Raw genomic sequence first — 27,821 nt, 5'->3', positions numbered from 1 at the left:
AGCACACTTACCTAATCTAAAAATAACACTTGGAAAAGTTGCTCCATAATTTTTTTTTAAAGACTTAAGAATATCACGACCCAGAGAGTCATGCTAAATTGTTTTGTTCCAATGAATGAGAGAACATTTCCAGAAATTTCAGGCTTGTCAAAAACATTAGTCACCTATTTAAAAATCCGTTACCATGAAATCTAACTTTTAAGGAAGAAATACATTTGTCAGTATCACTTGTACACATTAAATGTTCACCTAAATATGTTGTTGTCTTGTTCCAATGCCACAATTTAGAAATATTATTCCATTTTACTTTCTTTTTTTTTTAACATCTTTATTGGAGTATAAGTGATTTACAATGGTGTGTTAGTTTCTGTTGTATAACAAAGTAAATCAGCTATACATATACATATATCCCCATGTCCCCTCCCTCTTGCGTCTCCCTCCCACCCTCCCTGTCCCACCCCTCTAGGTGGTCACAAAGCACTGAGCTGATCTCCCTGTGCTATGTGGCTGATTCCCTCTAGCTATCTATTTTACATTTGGTAGTGTATATATGTCCATGCCCCTCTCTCACTTCGTCCCAGCTTACCCTTCCCCCTTCCCATGTCCTCAAGTCCATTTTCTATGTCTTTATTCCTGTCCTGCCCCTAAGTTCTTCAGAACCATTTTTTTTTTTTAGATTCCATACATATTTGTAAGCATACGGTATTTGTTTTTCTCTTTCTGACTTAAGTTCACTCTGTATGACAGAGTCTAGGTCCATCCACCTCACTACAAATAACTCAATTTCATTTCTTTTTATGCTGAGTAATATTCCATTGTATATATTGCCACATCTTCTTTATCCATTCATCTGTCTATGGACACTTAGGTTGCTTCCATGTCCTGGCTATTGTAAATAGAGCTGCAGTGAACATTGTGGTACATGACTCTTTTTGAATTATGGTTTTCTCAGGGTATATGCCCAGTCCTGTTTTACTTGTAAAGTTTTGAATTTATTGTGATAAATTCAATCAAATGTATTTATAGAATATTTTCTTTTTGGAAAGAAAAGAAATATTTGCATTTGAGCCACAACTTAAATTGTGAAATAAAAGGCTTTGTCTTTTAAATATTTTTCTGACATCAAGAGCAAGTGTGACAGTACTGACAGATCAAATGGGTGCCTTGGTTGGCCCCCACTCAAGCAGGACCTAGTTATCTTTCCTAAAAGTGAAGGTTTTGATTAATAACTAAACAATCATATCAATAAAGGAGGCATGATTATCACTTCCTTCTCCTTCAGTGGCGATCATTTGTATTTACTCTGAGTTCTCCTAGATACGTCCGTCCTATAACATAAAAAAGAGTTCTAAAATGTTCTGTCTTAGAGGATTTATTCTGGTATATGCTATGTACTTAAAGAATCTTTTATATACCTCCAACATTATAAAGTTTCAGTTAACATAGTAAACAGCATAATGAAAAGGTGTAATGAAATGGGTCTCAATAGCTTTTCACAGAGATGCCAAATAGATGGATAATGATTGCCCTTTCTATTTTCATCTTAGTTTTAAATCACATGTCTATCTCAATAAATACTGAGTAATATGTCTCAGACCTGCAGTCCAAACCTAACTTCTGTGTGGGATTTGAAGGGACTGTGTATTATTATGTGTGGAATTTAAAAAAAGTTTTGTACTGGCATGCATTTAGTTTGTATAATAGCGTAGGCTGCTGAATTTATTTAAAAAGGGAGAGGATAGTATACAGTTAGGAAGTATTAAGGATTCACCTGCAGGATGAGACTTGCTAGTATCGATCACGTTACCACATTACCAGGAGGTGGCATTCACTAATTTTTTTTTTTCACTGTTAATGATTTTCAGATTTTTAAAACTTCTTTAGCATCTTGCAGTTTACAAATTTCCCCCCAAATATTCTCTTATGTGACTGTCACAAAAGTCCCTAAAAAAGAGGACACTTGCCTTTATTTTTTAATTTCCATATGAGGTAACTAAAGGAGAGAGAAGCCAAGAGACATAACTCCAACCTAGGGCAGAGTAGGACAAATTCTTCCACTCCTGGTTCAATGGTCTCATTGCATTATTGCTTTCTTCATTTTCTAGGAAAGTGTGTTTGCTGATACAATATTTTGGATACACCTTGGCTGATTTTGAGCTGGCAGAAGAATGGAGAAGGTAAGGCAGCCATACTTGCTGTAAAATTCTGAAAATAAACTGTGCGTTATTTATCTTTCTGTTATGTAAAGCTATGTTCATGGTCCTCACTTCTAAAATATTCAAACGAGGAAGCAAGACCCCATTGGAACCTCTGCAGACTTCTCTGAAGTGTTTAGTAGGCACTAGAGAAAAGTTTTTGTTTGTTTTGTTTTGTTTTTTTAATACTGTGAAAAATTCTCTTTGGTCATGGAATCTACATAGTCCTGGAATCTTGTGAATACTTTTATTCTGTCCAGGTCAGTGGAGAGCTAGGGGCCTGTCACTCTAGCAAGAATGAATGCTCTAGTAATAGTCATTTTAAAAATGATCTAAAACGCAAGGCAGAAAAAAATTAAATAAAATGACAAATAGAACCAAGAATTATTTTAATAGATTCAATTTCTGTAAATTTTTACTTTGAAAAGGTATATGTCATTAAAAAGGAGGTCTTTTGTTTTAAATATTTTTGTTTTATTCAAACAAATATAGGAAAACATTCTACAAGTGCATGGTATTTCTACTAATGATAGAACTGACATTACATTTTTGAGGATTCAGTATTGACCTTTATTTAGCAAACAATGAGGATAGGGGCTAAAGACCTATGTACTACAATTTTATGTGTTCCTCTTAAAGACCACTGCAGTGCTGAGGAGAGTTTTCATATCAGGAAAATTCACTTGGTTTTAAATATTGCTGAGATTGTAAAGAAAACATGGAAGAAAATATTGGTCATATAATTAGCTATGTGTACAATCTCATAGCAAATTGAAGTTCAGAGTTTTATACTAGGATCATCATCCTTAAAAAACCTATTTGTGTTTGCTCTGTACTCATGGAGAGACTGGATATAGGAAAAATATGTACATGACTTTAAGATAAACAATGAATGCAAAACATCCAAAATTGATTGGCTGGTGGGGGCAAGCAGGGTAAAACTCACTTCCTCTTCCATCTTTGAAAAAAATAAATTAATTAAAATCCATAGCTTGCACTTTGGTAAAAATCCAAACATTGGAGCTTCTGACTTACATGGTTTTATAAGGTATCCCAGTATTCCTGAATTCTACAATTTATCATATGATTCATCGTTTTCAATGCAGATAGTTTATTTTGTTCTAGTATAGAAATGGATTATTCTTGTGGGTATATGGAGTATCCAATAGGCCATCCTATTTATTTAATTTTATTTTTCTGATTTCCTTGATTTTTGAATGGTGCTGATATTCATATTTCTTAAATTATGCATTTAGACTTTCATATAATCAAAATTTTTTCCTTCTCATTCTCCTTTCCACTGGCAACTTGCATTTAGTCTTCTGAGATCTACACTTTCCTCCATCATTGTTAACAACAGTGATTTTTTTCTCAAACCATTTTCGATTTAGCGTGATCTGTCCTCTTCTTAGAAGATTTATTATTTATAAGCCATTTATTTAGCACTTATTCTTAATTTGAATATATTTTACCTAGTATTGTTATTTAGTTTTCACTTAAAAGTTGCATGTATATTTATGGCTCATTGCGTAATTAGGAAACATGCAAGAACAATGTTTCATACTTTTCTGTATTACCTTTTGTATCTTACACAATACATATGGATTCTAAAAATGAGCTCATATGCACTGCATGAGCTAGTTTGCTTCAAATGCAGTCTGCTTTGTCTGTTCAGTCACAGGCCATACATATACTATCTTTTTCTCTTTGTGCCATAACATAAGTGAGGCTGGGGTGTGTGATATATTTCTTTGACCAATTCATTAATCCAAGCAACAGTATATATCCATCATTCACAGTGTAGTAGGAATTGTGCCTTCGGTAAAAATGTCCTAGGCTTTCTTCAGGCACACTTCAAATGTAACTTCCACAGGTAATTTTTTCCAGTTTAGGTCTGGTTTTTCTGTTTTGGTTCTTTTACTTATAACTTTTCTGTAGTATTAGAAGAACATTGGGATTTTTTAATTTGTATAAAAGCATGATTTTAAGTATAATTAATTATCCATTATAAGTAGTCCACATCATTTAGGTGTGAATATTTTGCTCTTTCATAGATTGGTTGTAACCTGCTCAATAGCGTAATCAAATTTGTGTTTACTCAAAATGTGTGCATTTTTCTTTACAGTTGCAGTCACTTTTAGAGCATTTTATTCTATGCTAGTCATCACATAACTATTTACAACTGGGATTTAAAAAATCATTTCCTTTTAATTTTAAAAATGTATGGAATGAAAAGGCAAACTCTGGAGATGATAAAAAGACTACTGGTTGCCGGGGGTGGTGGTTGGAAGAGGGATGAACAGGCCGAGCACAGAGAATTTTTAAGACAGTGAGAAATACTCTGTATGATACTGTAATGATGGATATATATCATTATACACTTGTTCAGACCCATAGAATGTGCACCAAGAGTGAACCCTTACGTAAACTATAGACTTTGGGTGATTATGTGTCAGTGTAGGTTGAGCACAATGCATTTGGTAACAAATGCACCATTGTGGTAAGTGATGCTGATAATGGGGGGACTGTGCGTGTACGGGGGCAGAGGATAGATGGAAAAGATCTGTAGCTTCCTCTAGATGTTGTTTTGAACCTTAAACTAATCTAAAAAATTTAAAAATTAAAAAAATACAAAATAAAATATATGACCTGTGCTTCTCAGAAAAATATTTTAAAAACAGATTTATACTTCTCACTCCTAAATGCACTTGGAAGTGAACAAAACAAAGGACCCATTTTTTTAAACCTTATCTTTGTTAAATCTATATGCCACAATTGAGCTAGACAGGATACAAATTAAATAAAGACAAGGAAAATACACATATAACTACCCTCTGAGCAGCAGGTATGGTGAAAAATAATTGTAAAAAATTCTGAAACACACACACTCTACACCTCAACACTGAGTGGTAAAAAATGGGATATAAGGGGAAAGATGGAGCCTAGTCTACCTTTTCTGACATGGACATGGGTAAATAGCCCTCTGTGACCTTGAGATGGAGTTAGACAAGCATCTAGGCAGAGTCTTATTTGTTTCCTTGAGTGGAAGTCAAGTAATATGGGGAGTGTGGCCCCAAATCTGGTGTCAAATGGAAAACCCTTAATCACAGCAACACTAGCAAGGTATACAAATTCTGCCAAAGGACCATGTCCGGTCTCCTCAGGTAACTGGTAGTAATTCAGAGTTGGCATTCACTAATGCAGCAAGGTTTGGTTTGTGTGACAAAATAAGCAAGCTGCCATTGTGGATATTTTCATTCGTGTTTCATCCTCTTCTCACTTCCACTTCCTCACTTCCAGCTCCATCCCTGGTGTTTCTTTTTTCAGTCTCTATGTCCATCCATTCTTGGTCACAGAATACCCTATCTTCATTTGCTATTCATTTTAATTTCAATTTGATACATTGTTGCAGTTTTCAGGGCAATCTAGAGACTTAATTTTTCAGAAGATGGAGAATTAAGTCAATCAAAAACATTCTCCTTCTGGGATGTTTGGTACAACATTTATCTTACAGCACATTCTTAAGCCCTCCTTATAACTATCCTAGAAAAAAGGAATGTATCACCTGACAATATAAACATACATATGCTTTTATCTCTTTCCAAATATATTTATATATTTGTATTTCAAAATAAAAATTATGCTTAATAAAAGAAAACATAAATGTGAAAAGTATAAATTACTTTCTGAAGGGATTTAAACATTTTATTTCCATTCTTTCTCATTTGTAATATCTTTATTTTTTTAATTTCTAAAGTATGGGCTTATTATGAGAAAGATCAATAACATTAAATAATAAAAAATGAAAGTCATGGGGACTTCCCTGGTGGCGCAGTGGTTAAGAATCTGCCTGCCAATGCAGGGGACACAGGTTCGATCCCTGGTCCGGGAAGATCCCACATGCCACGGAGCAGCTAAGCCCATGTGCCACAACTACTGAGCCTGTGCTCTAGAGCCTGCAAGCCACAGCTACTGAGCCCCTGTGCCACAACTACTGAAGCACGCACTCCTAGAGCCCGTGCTCCACAACAAGAGAAACCACCGCAATGAGAAACCCACACACAGCAATGAAGAGTAGCCCCTGTGCGCAGCAACGAATACCCAACGCAGCCATAAATTAATTAATTAATTTTTAAAAAAAAGAAAGTCGCCACTTCTGTCCTTTCCTGAGGAACACTCAGGTAGCTAACAAGCGTGCTCAAGCATGCTCTCTAGCAAGCAGCTGTTTGCATCTCTCTCTCTCTGACTCCCTCAACCTCTCTCTCTCTCTCCAAACCTCCAGCTATCTAGCTTTCTGCTTGTTGTCTAAATATATATCTTTTACAGATATGATATTATGCTATATATTTGAGTATAATTTTACAATGAACTCCACAATAATATACCCAGTAATCCGATTTGGGTATAATACAACTGGCATTAGCTTCCACCTTCTGCCTAGCTTCAGTTCTTAATTGGAGAAAAGCTAATATTTTCATCTTTTGGCGGTGGGCAAGAGAGATATGCAGGGGAGAATGAAGCTGGGCAGAGACACAGGAAGTAACTCAGACTTGGAAAGTAGGGAGGCAAATGATGGCTAGTTGATTTCCCAGTATTCTTGTGGTCCAGTATTCCTGGATTAGGCCAATAAAAATTGATACAAGGCAGTAAGAGAATTGTCATTTAGCTGCAAAACCTAGAATTACCCCATTCGGTATTAGGTCCGGAGAGGACAACTACCAACACTGGCTGCTACCACAGAGGAATTGGGTCATGCAGTAGAACTCTCGAACTCTTGGGTCAGGGGCAAGGTAGGCTCTTCACGGTCATTTCATAAACTTGAAGTAATGGGACTCAGTGTTTTGTATGACTAAATTTTATAGGTTCCATTTACTGTGTTGTGGTAGGGTCTTACGTATTATATGTCATGTGTTTATGTCAGTAATAAAGCTCTAACTCATTATTTTAATATGTTCTTTTGATCCATTAAACATTTGTTGATTTTTTGGCAAATATATTCATAAACAACTAGCTGGTAATAGTGTGTGTTATTCTTGTCTATCTTTGGTATCCAATTTATGAGGGCTCACACAAAAAATTGAAGATTTCCATCTTTGGCGTTGAATAGGTGTGAAAAATAAAAATAATTGGCATTTTTTCCACTCTAATATTTTCTAAACCGATATGCCTCTTAGAATGTGTTCATTTAATGCATGGTTTATTTTTTCTGTCTTTCAAAAGAACTTAAATCAATACTACTTCCTAAAATTTCTCACTTCTTAGAATTAAGGAAATCGGTATCACTTCTTGAAGCTCTGGTAAAAGTACCTATAAGATCTAGCACTTTTTGCCGGATAGAACTTTAATCTCATTTTCGATTTCTTTTATAAGTATTAGTCCATTAAAGTTTTTCCCCTCTGCTTGGGTTAAACTTGCTCATTGTTATGTTCTTAGTTATTGACACATTTTGTCAAAATTTTCAAAGTGTATTGGTGTAATTTGTCTATAGTAATATGTTTAAAAATTCTCTTTATCCACCTCATATTTTTGTGCATCTTTACTCTTCTTTCATTTGATTTTAGAAGTTTCTTTTTCTTATTAATCTTTTGAAAAAGCCAAAGTGATAGTTCTGAAAGATAAATTGTTTTAATTAAATCTATACCTGAATGCATACATGCAGTAAATTAAATGATAATTTGACCAAGCATAATTTCTATATTTAAAATCATCTTCCTTCAGAATGCTTAGAAATTATTCCATGATTCTCTAGTATACATCACTGAGAATTTTCTTGGTAGTCTGACTCTTTGCTTTAAAGACTCCCGGTTTTTCTCTCTGGAAACCTGTAAAGTCTTCATTCTTCAGAAGTTTTCCCAATATGCATCTGATTTTGTTTCTTCTTTCAATATCCTCGTCTAATAATAGTGGGGCCCTTTGGAACTAAAACTGAAAACTCTAAACAATACACATGGTAGTGTATTTGTTACTAAGACGATGGTTTCTCTGAGCTTGGAGTTTCTTCCAAAACAGACTCTGTTCATAACACCTGTCTATCCAGTTATCTTACAATTCCCTCCTTGCCACAGATGTAGGGGTTTCTGAGCTCTGCTTCATTTTTCCTTCAATCAGAAGTTATTGAAATTGGTACAGCCAATGTTGAAAACAGCATGGAGGTTCCTTAAAAAATTAAAAATAGAACTATAATGTGATTCAGCAATTCCATTTCTGGGTATGTATCCAATGGAAATTTAGTATCTTTAAAAAATCTGCACCCCCATGTTCATTACAGCAGTATTCACAATAGCCAAGATACGGAAACAACCTAAATGTCCATAGATGCATGAATGGGTAAAGAAAATGTGGTGTGTGTATACACAATGGAATATCATTCAGCCTTAAGAAGAAGGAGATCCTGTCATTTGTGAAAACATGGACAAAGCTGAAGATATTATGCCAAGTAATATAAGCCAGACACAGAAAGACAAATGCTGTGTAAGTCTCACTTATGTGTGTAATTTAAAACAGTCAGACTCATAGAAGCAGAATAGAATGGTCGTTGGCCAGAGCTAGAGGTGGAATAAATGGAGATAGGTTGGTCAAGGGATACAACGTTTCAGTTATTCATGGTGACTAAGTTCTGATGATCCAACATAAAACATGGCGACAATTGTTAATAATATTGTGTTTTATACTTGAAATTTGCTAAAAGAGTAGATCTTAAGTGTTTTCACCACGAAAAATGGTCACTGTGTATAGTGATGGATATGTTAATAAGAAAGATTATCATAATCATTTCACAATGTATATGTATATCAAAACATCAATACTGTGCACCTTACATAATTTTTATTTGTAAATTATACCTCCATGAAACTGGAAAAAACCCAAAAACTAAAAAGAAAGTATTTGCTCTGTATCTCCTAGCTGTTTTCATTCAGCTCATTGAACCATATCCTCTTTTTTTTAACATCTTTATTGGAGTATAAGTGCTTTACAATGGTGTGTTAATTTCTACTTTATAACAAAGTGAATCAGTAATACATATACATATATCCCCATATATCTTCCTTCTTGCATCTCCCTCCCTCCGACCCTCCGTATCCCACCCCTCTAGGTGGTCACAGAGCACCGAGCTGATCTCCCTGTGTTATGCGGCTGCTTCCCACTAGCTATCTATTTTAAATCTGGTAGTGCATATAATGTCCATGCCACTCTCTTACTTTGTCCCAGCTAACCCTTCCCCTCCCTGTATCCTCAAGTCCATTCTCTAGTAGATCTGCGTCTTTATTCCCTTCTTGCCCCTAGGTTCTTCATGACCATTTTTTTTCTTTTTTGGTTTTAGATTCCATATATATGTGTTAGCATACGGTATTTGTTTTTCTCTTTCTGACTTACTTCACTCTGTATGACAGACTCTAGGTCCATCCACCTCATTACAAATAGCTCAATTTTGTTTCTTCTTATGGCTGAGCAATATTCCATTGTATATATGTGCCACATCTTCTTTATCCATTCATCTGTCGATGGGCACTTAGGTTGCTTCCATGTCCTGGCTATTGTAAATAGAGCTGCAGTGAACATTGTGGTACATGACTCTTCTTGAATTATGGTTTTCTCGGGGTATATGCCCAGTAGTGGGATTTCTGGGTTGTATGGTAGTTCTATATTTAGTTTTTTAAGGAACCTCCATACTATTCTCCACAGTGGCTGTATCAATTTACATTCCCACCAACAGTGCAAGAGGGTTCCCTTTTCTCTACACCCTCTCCAGCATTTGTTGTTTCTAGATTTTTTTGATGATGGCCATTCTGACCGGTGTGAGATGATGTCTCATTGTACTTTTGATTTGTATTTCTCTAATGATTAATGATGTTGAGCATTCTTTCGTGTGTTCGTTGGCAATCTATATGTCTTCTTTGGAGAAATGTCTGTTTAGGTCTTCTCCCATTTTCGGATTGGGTTGTTTGTTTTTTTGATATTGAGCTGCATGAGCTGCTTGTATATATTGGAGATTAATCCTTTGTCAGTTGCTTCATCTGCAAATATTTTCTCCCATTCTGAGAGTTGTCTTTTCGTCTTATTTATGGTTTCCTTTGCTATGCAAAAGCTTTTAAGCTTCATTAGGTCCCATTTGTTTATTTTTGTTTTTATTTCCATTCCTCTAGGAACTGGGTCAAAAAGGATCTTGCTGTGGTTTATGTCATAGAGTGACCTGCCTGTGTTTTCCTCTAAGAGTTTGATAGTGTTTGGCCTTACATTTAGGTCTTTAATCCATTATGAGTTTATTTTTGTGTATGGTGTTAGGGAGTGTTCTAATTTCATTCCTTTACATGTAGCTGTCCAGTTTTCCCAGCACCACTTATTGAAGAGGCTGTCTTTTCTCCACTGTATATTCTTGCCTCCTTTATCAAAGATAAGTTGACGCATATGTGTGTGGGTTTATCTCTGGGCTCTCTATACTGTTCCATTGATCTATATTTCTGTTTTTGTGCCAGTACCATACTGTCTTGATTACTGTAGCTTTGTAGTATAGTCTGAAGTCAGGGAGCCTGATTCCTCCAGCTCCGTTTTTCTTTCTTAAGTTTGCTTGTGCTATATGGGGTCCTTTGTGTTTCTATACAAATTGTGAAATTTTTTGTTCTAGTTCTGTGAAAAATGCCAGTGGTAGTTTGATAGGGATTGCACTGAATCTGTAGATTGCTTTGGGTAGTATAGTCATTTTCACAATGTTGATTCTTCCAATCCAAGAACATGGTATATCTCTCCATCTATTTGTATCATCTTTAATTTCTTTCATCAGTGTCTTATAATTTTCTGCATACAGGTCTTTTGTCTCTGTAAGTTGGTTTATTCCTAGATATTTTATTCTTTCTGTTGCAGTGGTAAATGGGAGTGTTTTCTTAATTTCACTTTCAGATTTTTCATCATTAGTGTATAGGAATGCCAGAAATTTCTGTGCATTAATTTTGTATCCTGCTACTTTACCAAATTCATTGATTAGCTCTAGTAGTTCTCTGGTAGCATCTTTAGGATTCTCTATGTATAGTATCATTCCATCTGCAAACAGTGACAGCTTTACTTCTTTTCCAATTTGGATTCCTTTTATTTCTTTTTCTTCTCTGTTTGCTGTGGCTAAAACTTCCAAAACTATGTTGAATAATAGTGGTGAGAGTGGGCAACCTTGTCTTGTTCCTGATCTTAGTGGAAATGGTTTCAGTTTTTCACCATTGAGGACGATGTTGGCTGTGGGTTTGTCATATATGGCCTTTATTATGTTGAGGTAAGTTCTCTCTATGCCTACCTTCTGGAGGGTTTTTATCATAAATGGGTGTTGAATTTTGTCAAAAGCTTTCTCTGCATCTATTGAGATGAGCATATAGTTTTTCTCCTTCAATTTGTTATATGGTATATCACATTGATTGATTTGAGTATATTGAAGAATCCTTGCATTCCTGGAATAAACCCCACTTGATCATGGTGTATGATCCTTTTAATGTGCTGTTGGATTCTGTTTGCTAGTATTCTGTTGAGGATTTTTGCATCTATGTTCATCAGTGATATTGGCCTGTAGTTTTCTTTCTTTGTGACATCTTTGTCTGGTTTTGGTATCAGGGTGATGGTGGCCTCATAGAAGGAGTTTGGGACTGTTCCTTTCTCTGCTGTATTTTGGAAGAGTTTGAGAAGGATGGGTGTTAGCCCTTCTCTAAATGTTTGATAGAATTCACCTGTGAAGCCATCTGGTCCTGGGCTTTTGTTTGTTGGAAGATTTTTAATCACAGTTTCAATTTCAGTGCTTGTGATTGGTCTGTTCATATTTTCTATTTCTTCCTGCTTCAGTCTCGGAAGGTTGTGCATTTCTAAGAATGTGTCCATTTCTTCCAGGTTGTCCATTTTATTGGCATATAGTTGCTTGTAGTAATCTCTCATGATCCTTTGTATTTCTGCAGTGTCAGTTGTTACTTCTCCTTTTTCATTTCTAATTCTATTGATTTGATTCTTCTCCCTTTATTTCTTGATGAGTCTGGCTAATGGTTTATCAATTTTGTTTATCTTCTTATAGAACCAGCTTTTAGTTTTATTGATCTTTGCTATTGTTTCCTTCATTTCTTTTTCATTTATTTCTGATCTGATCTTTATGATTTCTTTCCTTTGCTAACTTTGGGGTTTTTTTGTTCTCTAATTGTTTTAGGTAAGGTTAGGTTGTTTATTTGAGGTGTTTCTTGTTTCTTAAGGTAGGATTGTATTGTATTGCTGTAAACTTCCCTCTTAGAACTTCTTTTGCCGCATCCCATTGTTTTTGGGTCATCTAGGTATTTTTTGATTTCTTCAGTGATCTCTTGGTTATTAAGTAGTGTATTGTTTAGCCTCCATGTGTTTGTATTTTTTACAGGTTTTTTTCCTGTAATTGATATCTAGTCTCATAGCATTGTGGTCGGAGAAGATACTTGATACAATTTCAGTTTTCTTAAATTTACCAGGGCTTGATTTGTGACCCAAGATATAATCTATCCTGGAGAATGTTCCATGAGCACTTGATTACAAAGTGTATTCTGTTGTTTTTGGGTGGAATGTCCTATAAGTTTCAATTAAGTCCCTCTTGTTTAATGTATCATTTAAAGCTTGTGTTTCCTTATTTATTTTTACTTTGGATGATCTGTCCATTGGTGAAATTGGGGTGTTAAATTCCCCTACTATGATTGTGTTACTGTCAATTTCCCCTTTTATGGCTTTTAGTGTTTGCCTTATGTATTGAGGTGCTCCTAAGTTGGGTGCATAAATATTTACAGTTGTCGTATCTTCTTCTTGGATTGATCCCTTGATCATTATGTAGTGTCCTCTTTGTGTCTTGTGATAGTCTTTATTTTAAAGTCTATTTTGTCTGATATGAGAATTGGTACTCCAGCTTTCTTTTGATTTCCATTTGCATGGAATATCTTTTTCCATCCTCTCACTTTCAGTCTGTATGTGTCCCTAGGTCTGATGTGGGTCTGTTGTAAACAACATATATATGGGTCTTGTTTTTGTATCCATTCAGCCAGTCATTGTCTTTTATTTGGAGCATTTAATCCATTTACATTTAAGGTAATTATTGATATATATGTTCCTATTACCATTTTCTTAATTGTTTTGGGTTTGTTCTTGTAGGTCTTTTCCTTCTTTTGTGTTTCCTTCCTCGAGAAGTTCCTTTAGCATTTGTTGTAAAGCTGGTTTGGTGGTGCTGAATTCTTTTAGCTTTTGCTTGTCTGTAGAGGTTTTAATTTCTCTGTCAAATCTGACTGAGATCCTTGCTGGTTAGAGTAATCTTGGTTGTAGGCTTTTCCCCTTCACCACTTTAAATATGTCCTGCCACTCCCTTCTGGCTTGCAGAGTTTCTGCTGAAAGATCAGCTGTTAACCTTATGGGGATTCCCTTGTGTGTTATTTGTTGTTTTTCCCTTGCTGCTTTTAATAGTTGGTCGTTGTATTTAATTTCTGATAGTTTGATTAATATGTGTCTTGGCATGTTTCTCCTTGGATTTATCCTTTATGGGACTCTCTGTACTTCCTGGACTGATTAGCTATTTCCTTTCTCATATTAGGGAAGTTTTCAACTATAATCTCTTCAAATATTTTCTCAGTCCATTTCTTTTTCTCTTCTTCTTCTGGGACCCCTATAATTTGAATGTTGATGCATTTAATGTTGTCCCAGGAATCTCTCAGACTATCCTCAGTTCTTTTCATTGTTTTTCTTTGTTCTGCTCTGCAGTAGTTATTTCCACTATTTTATCTTCCAGGTCACTTACCTGTTCTTCTGCCTCAGTTATTCTGCTGTTCATCCCTTCTAGAGAATTTTTAGTTGCATTTATTGTGTTGTTCATCATTGTTTGTTTGCTTTTTAGTTCTTCTAGGGCCTTGTTAACTGTTTCTTGTGTTTTCTCCATTCTATTTCCAAGATTTTGGATTGTCTTTACTATCGTTATTCTGAGTTCTTTTTCACGTAGACTGCCTGTTTCCTCTTCATTTGTTAGGTCTGGTGGGTTTTTACCTTGCTCCTTCATCTGCTGTGTGTTTCATCTTCTCATTTTGCTTCACTTAGTGTGTTTGGGGTCTCCTTTTCACAGGCTGCAGGTTTGTAGTTCTCGTTGTTTTTGGTGTCTGCCCCCAGTGGCTAAGGTTGGTTTAGTGGGTTGTGTAGGCTTCGTGGTGGAGGGGTCTAGTGCCTGTGTTCTGGTGGGTGAGCCTGGGTCTTGTTTTTCTTGTGGGCAGGGCCACGTCTGGTGGTATGTTTTTGGGTGTCTCTGGCTTTATTATGATTTTAGGCAGCCTCTCTGCTAATGGGTGGGGTTGTGTTCCTGTCTTGCTAGTTGTTTGGCATAGGGTGTCCAGCCCTGTAGCTTGCTGGTCGTTGAATGGAGCTGGGTCTTGGCATTGAGATGGAGATCTCTGGGAGATTTTTGCCATTAGATGTTACGTAGAGCTGGGAGGTCTCTTGTGGACCAATGTCCTAAGCTTGGCTCTCCTACCTCAGAGGCACAGCACTGATGCCTGGCTGGAGCACCAAGAGCCTTTCATCCACACAGCTCAGAATAAAAGGGAGAAAAAAAAAAGAAGGTAAAATAAAAAAGTTATTAAAATAAAAAAATAATTATTTAAAACATATTTTAAACTAATAAAAGAAAGAAGAGAGCAACCAAACCAAAAAACAAATCTACCAATGATAACAAGTGCTAAAAACTATACTAAAAAAAGAAAAAACCAAAATAACAAATAACGGACAGACAGAACCCTAGGACAAATGGTAAAAGCAAAGCTATACAGACAAAATCACACACAGAAGCATACACATACACACTCACAAAAGAAGAAAAAGGATAAAGTGTATATATATATATATATATATATATATATATATATATATATATATATAGTGTTTGCCTTATGTATTGAGGCAACGATATATATATATCGTTGCTCCCAAAGTCCATCTCCTCAATTTGGGATGATTCGTTGTCTATTCATGTATTCCACAGATGCAGGGTACATCAAGTTGATTGTTGAGATTTAATCCGCTGCTCCTGAGGCTGCTGGGAGAGATTTCCCTTTCTCTTCTTTGTTTGCACATCTCCCGGGGTTCAGCTTTGGATTTGGCCCCGCCTCTGCATGTAGGTCGCCGTAGGGCGTCTGTTCTTTGCTCAGACAGGACAGGGTTAAAGGAGCAGATGCTTTGGGGGCTCTGGCTCACTCAGGCTGGGGGGAGGGAGGGGTACGGATGCGGGGCGAGCTTGCGGCGGCAGAGGCCGGCGTGACGTTTGCACCAACCTGAGGCTCGCCATGCGTTCTCCCGGGGAAGTTGTCCCTGGATTCCGGGACCCTGGCAGTGGTGGGCTGCACAGGCTCCCAGGAGGGAAGGTGTGGATGGTGACCTGTGCTTGCACACAGGTTCCTTGGTGGTGGCCGCAGCAGCCTTAGCATCTCATTCCCGTCTCTGGGGTCTGCGCTGATAGCCGCCGCTCGCACCCATCTCTGGAGCGCCTTTAAGCAGCGCTCTGAATCCCCTCTCCTTGTGCTCCAGGAAACAAAGAGGCAAGAAAAAGTCTCTTTCCTCTTTGGCAGCGGCAGACCTTTTCCCGGACTCCCTCCCGCCTAGCTGTGGTAGTCCCTTCAGGGTGTGTTCACGGAGCCAACCCCATTTCTCTCCCTGCGCTCCGACCGAAGCCCAAGCCTCAGCTCCCAGCCCCCGCCCATCCCCGGCGGGTGAGCAGACAAGCCTCTCGGGCTGCGGGCTGGTGAGTGCTGGTCGGCACCGATCCTCTGTGCGGGGATCTCTCCGCTTTGCCCTCTGCACGCCTGTTGCTGCGCTCTCCTCCGCGGCTCCGAAACTTCCCCCCTCGCCACCCGCAGTCTCTGCCCGCGAAGGGGCTTCCTAGTGTGTGGAAACCTTTCCTTCTCCACAGCTCCTTCCCAGAGGTGCAGGTGCCATCCCTATTCTTTTGTCTCTGTTTTTTCTTTTCTCTTTTGCCCTACCCAGGTACGTGGGGAGTTTCTTGCCTTTTGGGAGGTCTGAGGTCTTCTGCCAGCGTTCAGTAGGTGTTCTGTAGGAGTTGTTCCACATGTAGCTGTGTTTCTGATGTATTTGTTGGGAGGAAGGTGTTCCCCACGTCTTACTCTTTTGCCGTCTTGAAGCTCCTCCAGACCACATCCTTTTTCGATCATGATTTTGTTTTTAATTTTGTCTTCTTTCTAGTCAGTCGAATTTTGTGAAGGGGAATTAGTGAATTTATAGGCTAAATACTTAAGCTTAAAGTGAAAATTAATTTCTTGTGATTTGTAAGATTTTTTTTATTTATTAAGGCTTCTTTTTCTATAGTGTCTATTTTATACATTATACTGATTTTAAATTTTGTTTATAGTGTTTTTGACATGGAGAAATATAGTTTATATAATCATATCTATTATTTTTAATGGTTTCTACTCTGTTTTCATACCATGTAGACTTTCTCACTCCTAGTATTATATATATGTCATCAAATTTCTGTGAGTTTTCTAGTTAGATTTTAAGGTTTATTGTGTATACATGCATTCTGTGTATCATCTATCTTTCTATTTATCTATCATCTACTATCTACCTACCTACTTATTGATCTATCATCTAAATGTTTACCTATAAATATTGCTTTTTAAGTAATGCTTTTTATTTTTCAAATTATGAGTTGTTTACTTCAAAATCTGTTATTGAATATCTCATCCTTTCTCACATATTCTTGTACATCTTACCAAATGCCTGCTGCAAATTACCTTGGGCCGTAAGAAGATGAAGGTGAAAGGATAAAGTCTCAGCTCTAAAAGAACTTAAAGTATGAAATGGTACATCAGCAAACATAGGAAGAAGTGTGATCAGAAGGATATAGTGAACTGTCAGTAGTTCTGTTTCCCCAACCCCTGTGTTCATGCTTTGCTGAATTTACTGTACTTGCCTTCCCACCAGGCTAGACTGCCTTTCCTAAGAGAAGTTCTAAAGATGAGATTATAAAGCGAAGATATCAAATTTAAAATTTAACACGAAAAATTCTTTCCAAGTCGAAGATAGGCGATTTGGGGAAGATTTTTGTGTCCACATAATTTCTCAGACTAGATTTAGACCTTCCAAACAGGAGACAGAAAACAAAGAAATGGGAAGAAATATAAGTTGATCTGATGGGGCTCTCTGAAGAGTCTTATTTCCTAAATTGTTAGAAATCCCTAAATGGCCTTCCTGCTTCTAGACTTATCCCACCACTCATTGCCATATGAGAGCTTTTCCTTGAAAGTACGCTTGCGTGTGCGTGTGCACAAATACACGCAAACACACCACAATTTTTAGAATGCAAATTCATTTATTTAATTTTTATGACATTTTCCAGAAACTTTAGAATAAAGATTCTACTTCTTAGACTAGAGGTGTTTGCAATTGTTTATGGTTTATCTTATATTTTTCAAGTATTTATTACTTTTAATAAATTTGAGTTTTCATGCCTGTAATCTCCTATTTGTGCTGTTTCCTCTGCCTCGAATGTGCTTTTCTTCCCTTCCTCCTCATTACCTCATCATTATTTACTCTTAAAGATTTTGCTCAGCCATTAGCTTCATACAGAAATGTTCCTGATTTCCTTCTTCCTCATTGTTTACCAATTGAACTCTGTACATGTCCCACGGAATTCTAACACTTCTTTCTAAGTACTTATTATGCTATGTTATAAACACTGTTTAATTCTGGCTATCTTCTACCAGTGTGAATCCACAAACAATATTACTCATATCCACTTCAAAAGAAGTGTTTAGTATGTAAGCATTTATTGAAGGAATAAATGAATTATTTACTGTCTGGGTTTTTTTAACTTTGGACATGTTTGATATTTGTTACCCCTGAGAAGGTATAGAATCTTGATGTCTCCAGGAATCATAGTTATTGGTAAAATTCTTCTTATGTGACTGAAATGTGCCTAAGTGATTAGAAACAAATATCAATGTTTAAAAAATGATTATAATTTGTGAAAGAACTTGATGTAGTGTCATCCCTAGAAAGGGAAGTTCACTATTACCTAGACAGCAGCCTTGTCAACCTTTTTGTGCTTGTCACTGAAGAAATTGTCTACGGATGAAGTTTTCAAGGATTCAGACCTAAGGTTGAAATTGGGGGAAAAAAGAACAGTATCATTTTCTCTTGTCGTTCTTTCTTTCACCTTAGGAAAGATACCTGCATTCTTTGCCAGCGTCCATTAGACACTTGGCCTTTTTCTCTCCAAGTTCCTCTGAGTATAGTGCCTCTGAACACCCAGAAATAGGAAGCACAGTAGCAGAAAAAGTAACCTATCTTTGTAATCATCTATTTGATACTATTTTCTTCCCAAGTTCATTTTGTTTGGCAGACTTCTTCTTGTCCACATACCTTCTTGCCCTGGTCTTGCTTCTGGCCTCATGGATAAGTTAGAGGGATGATTAGATTGCATTGTTATATCTCTACAGTGTTTGTTTTGTCCTCTTTAGTCAGCATATACAAAATATCTGAACATAACCTATTTCCAAAGAGCAGTTGTGTACTGAGTCAAGTATCATGAAATGCCTATGTTATTTGCCTTGAGGAATTTTCTTTCCGTCACCTACCCACACATGGTACTTGTTTGGTTTTATCGCAACTTTATGGATGAATGGCATGAAGTGGAAAGCAAGCACATGTTTTGCACAGGTGTGCTTGTCTTACAGCTCAAAGCTTTTTATCAGGAATCTTTGCCAGCCAGGTCAATAGACTTAAAATCAAATACAAGATTTTCTAAAGGGTACTCAATTAACAAAGAGAGTAAAAACACAAGGAGCTGAAGTACAGTGACACTAGACTGAGCTTGAAGTGTTCTAGATTTATGAGGATAAGTCTAAAGTAACCCTTTTTTTTTTTTTTTTTTCTACTCCCTTTCATTTCCCATCCTGTTCTTTCTGTCTCCCTTCTATCTTGGTAGCCTATACAAGTCTTTTTTGAAAGAAAAGTGTTAACCAGTTTCTCTCTGATTTCAAATTGTTCCCTAAATAGGTCAGCCTGCAACATTCCTTTGCAAGGATTTTACTGAAGTGCTCAAAGTGCAAATATTTACCTGAATATGAATTCCAGGAATTCTGGTATAATCATTAAGAAAGCTCTCTTCGTACCCCTTTTTCTTTTTCCTTTGGACATTGTCTTTACTTAAAGAAAATGAAGCTGTGTGTTTATTCAGAAGATCTAGATTGTGGCATGGGTTATCCTGCAACTTTTTCACTTTTTTGTTAATTGTTGTTGAATAATGAATGACACATAATATTTCCAGAAATCAGAGTAAGACCATGACAATTCTTGCTATAGCTATCTTTATACTGATTTTTTTTTATTCTTTGCCTCTTGCAATGATATTTATATGTCAAAACCCCACTCAAGTGTCACTATTTGTCAAAATGTATATTGGTTTCCTAGGTAGAGTTAACCAGTTCCCTCTGTATTTCTAAAACACTTGTAGTATAAACACCCTGTAGCAATAACTGTTATTTATTTGTGTCTGTCATACATCAGAAGGCTCCTTGAATGTAGGGACTATTTTATAGTCCTTCATCTCCCCAGTGGCTAGTTTAAAATCTGACATGTAGTAGACATTTAATAAATGTAGAATGAATGGATAAATGAATAATTACCATAACAAAATTTGATGTTGTATTAAGCCTGTTTTAAAAATTAAACCCATTTATGTATTAAACAAATATTTGTCAAGCTTCTACTAAAAACCAGGCCTTGTTTTTAGGTCCAGGAAACATAGCAAAGAACAAAATAGACTAAAAGCTCTGCCCTAATGGAATCTATGAGGTTGAACAATATGAAACTGTAGAAATTGGACTGTTTTTATCTACTTGACAATTGTATATCATTCAAATGAATATATTTTGGTGATGAAATTAATTGAAGAAGCTCAATTCAAAGCTTCTGGAAACAGTGACTGTACTACCTTTACTTGTTAAACTCCCCGTCGTTGTTGACATCAGGACTTTGTCAACATTCATGACACAACCTAGTTTGAGTCCCCATCTTCTCTTACCTGGATTACTGCAATAGCCTCCAACATGATCTCCCTGATGCCTGTCTTCTTACTGTCTGTTCTTATCAAAGCAGCCCAAGTGACTCTTAAAATGTCTAGCAATCAGATCATGGCACTCCTCTGCACAAAACCCTACATTGGCTATACATTTCATGAAGAAAAAGCACTAATTTTCTTGCAATGGCCTACAAAGACCTTATGTGTTCTAGTATCCCACTTTTCTCTCTCTTTAGCATCCCTGTTTCATATTGCACACACATTTGCTCAAACTGTTTCAGCCACACTGGTTTCCTAAATATTCCACTTATGCTTCTGCTTTAGGGCTTTTGCACTATCTCTTCCTTCTGCCTGGAAAGCTCTTCTCTCAAATGCCTACCTACATGGCCAACTCCTTACCTTCTTCAGATTCTAGCTCTAACGTCATTTTCGCAATGGGTCTACCCTAATCACACTTTCAAATATGTTACCTAGTTTTCTGAATCACCCTTATCTTTTTCTGTTTTCTGTTTCCCATAGCCCAAGGGATGTTCTATCATACCATACAATTTACCTATTTAATCTGTCTATTGTTGATTGTCTCTCTGCCCTGCTAGGTGGTAAGCTCCACAAGAGCACTGACTTTAACATATATATATTATTCACCAGTATCCCAAGACCCTAGAACAGTGCTTGGCACACATATAGGCATACATCAAAAAATATACATATAGGTATTTTTAACGACAGGATAAATGTTAGCCATCCTGAATTAGACTAGATTGTTCCCTATCATTTGAAAAATAGAATATGCTAATATTCCTCCTATCTTAATATTTTGACTTAAAATCCAGAAGAAAATAAGGGTGGGGAAATGAACATTTACTTATTACCTGATTCTTGTAGGCAATATGCTACACACGTACCTTATAGACTTCATTTGACTCTAGTAACTCCATAGTAATAATAATTTTTTTATTAATATCTGTACTTTATTTCATGTTATTGTCGAATAAAGTTCCATTGTATGCATATATCTCATTTTATTTATCCATTTGTCAGTCCGTGGACATTTGGGTTGTTCCCATTTTGGGGGCTATTATGAATAGTACTGCTATGAACATTCATATATAAGTTTTTGTGTGGACCTGTATTTTCAGTTTTCTTGGATATATACCCAGGAGTGGAATTGCTTGGTCATACGATAACTCTATGTTTAACTTTGTGAGAAATCACCAACTGTTTTCCAAAGTGGCTGCACCACTTCTCACTCCTACTAACAATGTATGAGGCCTCCAGTTTCTGCACATCCTTGTCAACACTTGCTTTTTTGCTGACTATAAAGCTGAGAATGAGAGAGTATAACTTATGATCTCATCTTGTAAGTGTTAGAATGTCTTAGCGTTCCTTGTTCTTCCCATTACATTTCATAGCCTAATACATTAAAAAAAATAATTGTTATCTTTTCCGAAATGGGTGCCAATAAGTTGTACAAATCCTATGAAAATCAGAAAGGAACACTTCTGTTACTATTGTATGTTGGCTTGAAAGGTGGGGAAGTGAGGGATGGGGGAAGGAAATCTATTTGCCTATTATTTAGAAAGCCACCACTGCTGGTTCTGTTATATTACTTCTAAAATATTCTTCACCAAAGAGAAAAAAATTATTCTAAAATGCCTATTAAAAAACCCTGCTGTGACAGCCAGTTCAATCAAACAAGCATCTGAGATGTATACCACAGGGTTTTTATAGGTTGTTCTGACTTTATAAGAAAGAACTAAGATGTAACATTTTCAGATGAGTGAAGACTTTTATTTACAAGTTTATGTTTGGCAATCTTTGGCAAATATTATGATCTTGAAAATGCAATTATAGCTACCAACAGATCTTTAGATTCCTTCATGTAAACTAGAAATAAAGTAGGGATTATTTTTGTTGACACTCAGTGGGGAGCCCTTTCTGGCTACTTAAAGATATCAGAATGTCATAGAAATTCTCTATAACTCTATGGCATACGCAAAATTGACTTTTATATAGATTTAGAAAAATTATCTATCTACCTACCTAACCTTGTAATTAGGAAAAGGTGAGCATTAATAGTTTTTCCTCCTTTAAAATAGGGAATTCCACATCAGAGTAAAATCAGTTGTCTGCTTGGTTGATCTAGAATATTTTTTCTCTTGCATGATGAAATGACATCCTTAATAATATGTTTGAATTAATGTGTCCATTTGACCATAAATAATATTTTTTGAATGACTTCATAACACAGTAGTATTTTGGTATGGGATAGTGGACCAAGAATTGAGGTAGCCATGACTGCTAAACAGGAAGGAAGATTGATTATTTTCATAGTATGGTCCAGTATGTTCTGTTAAAGCATTCATAGGTTCAGAGTGAAGAATGTGTATAAAGAGTGAAAACAAACAAAGTAAGTATTTTGCATTATAGTATGTGAACTCCATTATTATATGGATATATGTGGAGGGTGATCTTTCACATATAGTATAAAAAACATCTATGCAGGGCTTCCCTGGTGGCGCAGTGGTTGAGAGTCCGCCTGCCGATGCAGGGGACACAGGTTCGTGCCCCGGTCCGGGAAGATCCCACATGCCGCGGAGCGGCTAGGCCCGTGAGCCATAACCGCTGAGTCTGCGTGTCCAGAGCCTGTGCTCCGCAACGGGAGAGGCCACAGCAGTGAGAGGCCCGTGTACCGTAAAAAAAAAAAAAAAAATCTATGCAAATAAAATTTAGTGAATTACTAGATTTTAGTTTCTTCATGTAAAAACCTTATAAGTAATGTTGTCTACATTATGAGTCTTATCCAACTAAAGACACTTTGTAATAATTTTATTTTCAATTTACCTAGTTATCTGCATGATTCCAATTGTTTGAAATTGGTTGAGGCTTTCCTATGATCCAGCATAGTCTTTATATTGGTAGATGTTCCATGCAAACTTGAAGAAAAGGTAGTATGTTGTTTTGGGGGTTGTTCTTTCAGTTAGGTTCAGTTTCCTTAGTGTGTTACTCAGGTCTTTATTTTTACTAATTTATTTTTCCTGGGCATTCTATCAACAGTGGAGAGAGATATGTTAATGTCTCCAGTGGTGACTGATGAAAACCCATTGCACTTGGAGCAATGGGATATTTAAAAATAAGAAATACCTTTGAGAAAAGAGTAGTAATACATGCTAGGTCCAGAACTGTAGCTAAGTAGGGACAGGAACACTTATGAAGACCATACCCCTGAGACCCATTGACACTGAAAATGTACACCTGTCTTGCCCCCATTACCTCCCTCACCAGGATAACTAGTATTAGATAAAAGTAACAATAGAATATTGCTGTGAGATCTCTAAGAAGCAGACTCTTAGGAAAACCTAAGGCTGTGTGTAGAGCTAAAATTGAGAATAACTATGACATACTTAAACATAAGATATTGGTAGCACAATTTTACTTATTAATTTATTATAATTTTCAGTTCAAGAATTCCTTTTGTTCCTCTTCTCTAGAAAGTTATCAATATTTTAACTATTTCCTTGACCACATTAGCACAGTTAAAGTTAACTTTATGGGTGATAACTCTTTGGTGTGTTCTATTGATTTTTCTATTATGTCATCTTTTATTTTTTGTAATTGAAGTATAGTTGATACAATATCATATTAGTTTCAGGTGTACATCATAATGATTCAATGCTTATAAACATTTTGACATGATCACCATGGTAGGTCTAGTTACCATCTGTTACTATATAAAGTTATTAAAAATTATTGACTGTATTACCTATGCTGTACATTACATCCTCATGACTTTTTAAATGTTATAACTGCAAGTTTGTACCTCTTAATCCTTTTCACCTTTAACCCGCCCCCCGAAATCTCATTCCCTCTGGAAACCACCAGTTTGTTTTCTGTATCTGAGTTTCCCTCTGGAACCCGTCTGTTTTCTGTATCTATGAGTCTGGGTTTTTTTTGTTTTGTTTGTTAATTTGTTTCATTTTTTAGATTTCACATATAAGTGAAATCATATGGTAATTGTATTTCTCTGCCTGACTTATTTCACGTAGCATAATACCCTGTTGGTTTATCTATGCTGTTGCAATGGCAAGATTTCCTTCTTGGTGGCTGAATAATATGCCATTGTGTGTGTGTGTGTGTGTGTGTGTGTGTGTATCTCCTTTTCCATTCATTTGATGATGGACACTTAGGTTGTTTGCATATTTGGGCTATTGTAAATAATGATAAAGTGAACCTCGTGGTGCATATATCTTTTCAGGTTACTGTTTTTGTTTACTTGAGATAGATATCCAAAGGTGAAATTACTGGATCACATGGTAGTCCTATTTTTAATTTTTTGACCAAACTCCATACCATTTTCCATAATAGCTACAACAATTTACATTTCCAACAGTACACCAAAAGTTTCCCTTTTTTCCGTATTTTCGCCAATACTTGTTATTGCTTGTCTTTTTGATAATCACCATTCTGAGAGGTGTAAGATGATTTTTGATTTTGATTTACATTTCCCTGATGATTACAGGTATTGAACGTATTTCATGTGCCTGTTGGCTATCTGTATGTCTTCTTTGGAAAAATGTCTATCCAGAGCCTCTGCCTATTTTTTGATCAGGTTATTTGTTTGCAAGTAAGTTATATAAGTTCTTTGGATATTGACCCCTTATCGGATATATGATTTGCATATATCTTCTCCCATTCAATCAGTTGCCTTTTCATTTTGTCGATGATTTCCTTCACTGCGCAAAACTTTTTGATCTAGTCTCATTTGTTTATTTTTGCTTTTGTTACATTTGCCTGAAGAGACAGGTCCAAAAAAATATAGTTAAGACATGGAAAGAGCATACTGCCGTGTTTTCTTCTAGGAGTTTTATGGTTTCAGGTCTTACTTTCAATATTTAATCCATTTTGAATTCATTTTTGGTGTAAGTATATGGTGTAAGTTGGTGGTCCAGTTTCATTCCTTTGCATGTATCAGTTCAGTTTTTCCCTACATCTTTTATTGAAGAGGCTTTTCCCCATTCTGTATTCTTGCCTCTTTGTCTTAGATTAATTAACCATATAAGTGTGGCTCATTTTTGTTCTCTATTCTGTTTCATTGATCTATCTGTCTGTTTTTGTACCAGTACTGTACTGTTTTGATCACTGTCACTTTAGTATAGTGTGAAATCAGGAAGTGTGATACTTCCAGCTTTGTTCCACTTTCTTGAGATTGTTTTGGCTATTCAGGGTTTTTTGTGGTTCCATACAAATTTTAGGATAATTTATTCTAGTTCTGTGAAAAATGCCATTGGTATTTTGGTAGAGATTGCGTTGAATCTGTAGATTGCCTTGGGTAGTATGGTCCTTTTAATAATACTGATTCTTCCAATCCAAAAACATGGCATATCTTTCCATCTGTTTGTGTCATCTTCAGTTTCTTTCATTGGTGTCTTGTAGTTTTCCAAGTAAAGGTCTTTTGCAATGTCAAAAGAAGAAGAAAGAAGAACTCCCATGATAGAGCCCTGGGGACACCAACAATTTAAATATAGGCACAAAAAGAGTGGAAATGCATGAGTTATCATGAAGCCAAAGAAAGATAGTATTCCAAAGAGAGAATAAACAGAATTACTGAAAAGTGTCCATATGCTTAAATGAGAAATAGATTTTTGTTGTAAAAGATTTAAACAATATTGATTGGGTTTAAGTTCACTAGAACTCCTGGAATAGGAAGTGGGGTCAGCCTGATTTAAACCAGACAATTCTCAAATTTCATTCCACTCAAAACTTACTCACTTACCAAATGGTAACCCTTCACACACACATCTATTCATTTATGTCTTAACTTACATTTCCTAAAGAAGCAGTAACGAAGGTGGAGAAACCTTACAGAAGCAATAAATTCAATTGTTTCCTTGTGTAATGATTTTAAAGATGATGTAAATTAGCATAGCTAGCAATTTTATACCAAGTTCCAAGAGGATCACTTCTAATGTTTTTTTAATGTATAGGTGTATGTGTGAGTGTGTGTGTGTGTGTGTGTGTGTGTGTGTGTATGCACTGGTACAGCTACTAAGTGGTAGAACCAGAATATGAACCTGGGACTTTGACTTCAGAACCTATGCCGTAACCGTCGTACAACACTTCCTATACATATTCATAGGAAGTTGTTTGGAAGTTCTTTGAAAAATACTGATTTACTTCACTAAACAATCAAAGCCTAGCGACACTGTGAGAGCCAGTGCATCTGGTTTCACAGTGTCTGACCTATGGAAGTAAATGGAGCTTTCTTTTCAAGTTTGAATCCCAGGAAAAAAGCAGTTATCGTTGGGTAGCGGGTCATGCAGCAGTATCTAAGCAGTGATGGGCTTACCATTTCCAGAGATGGTTCTGAAGAAGTGGAAATTGTGAGCTGAGCAGGTACCCTACTTGATGTCTACCATAGCGTAACTTTGCAGGATCAGTCACTTACACTCCCCAGTGAGGATTCCCAAACTACAGGGAGTCACCCAACAGCTTCACCTCTGTGCTCTTTCTCCATGTTTGGTGTGGCAGCTACAAAACAAACTCTCCTCAGGTGGCCCTTGTTGAGAATAAAACATTTGAAATTATTCTAACATTGTTTATTATATGGTTCTAAAATCATGTGCTCATACTTTAGAATTACTTGAACTGCCATGGATCTGGAATGGTGTGCTAAACTCTCTGATGACAATTGTGTTTTATCAATTTCTTTTTTCATGTCTAATGGATTTGCTTTATACATTTTTCATGAAATGTAATTTGTCAGCACAAGATTCATGATTGTTGCAGGCTTTTGTGGATTTTTATCTTTTCATCAACATAAAACTACTTTTATTTATCCCATTGCCTTCTCTTTGCTTTCTCCTCATCCCATCTGATACTGATTTTTACCACATCTTTTTAATGTTGGCTTGATAAATCTTTGTCATCTTACTTTTAGTATTTCTTTGAAATTTTGTTTTTATTCATATTCTTTTTAATAGACTATTACTGGGAGTTACTATTGTATACTATGTGGTAAACTTGCCTTTAAAAGGATTTATTTTTCTACATTTTGACATACATTTTATCTTGTTTATTGTTTCTATAATCTTCTATTATGTTTTGTTTTGTTGTTTCTTTAAATCACATCCTCTCTTTTTTTAATTTAATTTTATCTATTTTTGGCTGTGTTGGGTCTTCATTTCTGTGAGAGGGCTTTCTCTACTTGTGGCAAGCGGGGGCCACTCTTCATCGTGGTGCGTGGGCCTCTCACTATCGCGGCCTCTCTTGTTGTGGAGCACAGGCTCCAGATGCGCAGGCTCAGTAGTTGTAGCTCACGGGCCTAGTTGCTCCGCGGCATGAGGGATCTTCCCAGACCAGGGCTCGAACCCATGTCCCCTGCATTCGCAGGCAGATTTTCAACCACTGAGCCACCAGGGAAGCCCTTCTATTATGTTTTATAGGCATACTAGCAATTTATTTTTACTTCTGTTTTTTATTGTAAATGCAAACGTTTTTCTTTTCAAGTATTTTCTACTGCAATTAGACTTTAGAGGTACTACTGTTAACTATTTTCATTTTTACATTAAAGTTTTAAAAATTCA

General features: G+C 36.3%; 1 long non-coding RNA gene across 1 annotated transcript in view; it reads left to right on the top strand.

Annotated features, from left to right (window-relative positions):
- The window catches only part of LOC307195582, a 271,076-nt gene that overhangs the window by 149,472 nt on the left and 93,783 nt on the right, over nt 1-27,821 (top strand). Inside the window, exon 4 of the long non-coding RNA XR_013830868.1 lies at nt 2,106-2,177. This is a non-coding gene — a long non-coding RNA (uncharacterized lncRNA). The remainder of the gene's footprint in view (nt 1-2,105; nt 2,178-27,821) is intronic.

The sequence above is a fragment of the Stenella coeruleoalba genome (assembly GCF_951394435.1).
Source record: "Stenella coeruleoalba genome assembly, chromosome: 12".
Lineage (NCBI taxonomy): Eukaryota > Metazoa > Chordata > Mammalia > Artiodactyla > Delphinidae > Stenella > Stenella coeruleoalba.
This window is presented reverse-complemented; position numbering and strand designations above follow the sequence as displayed.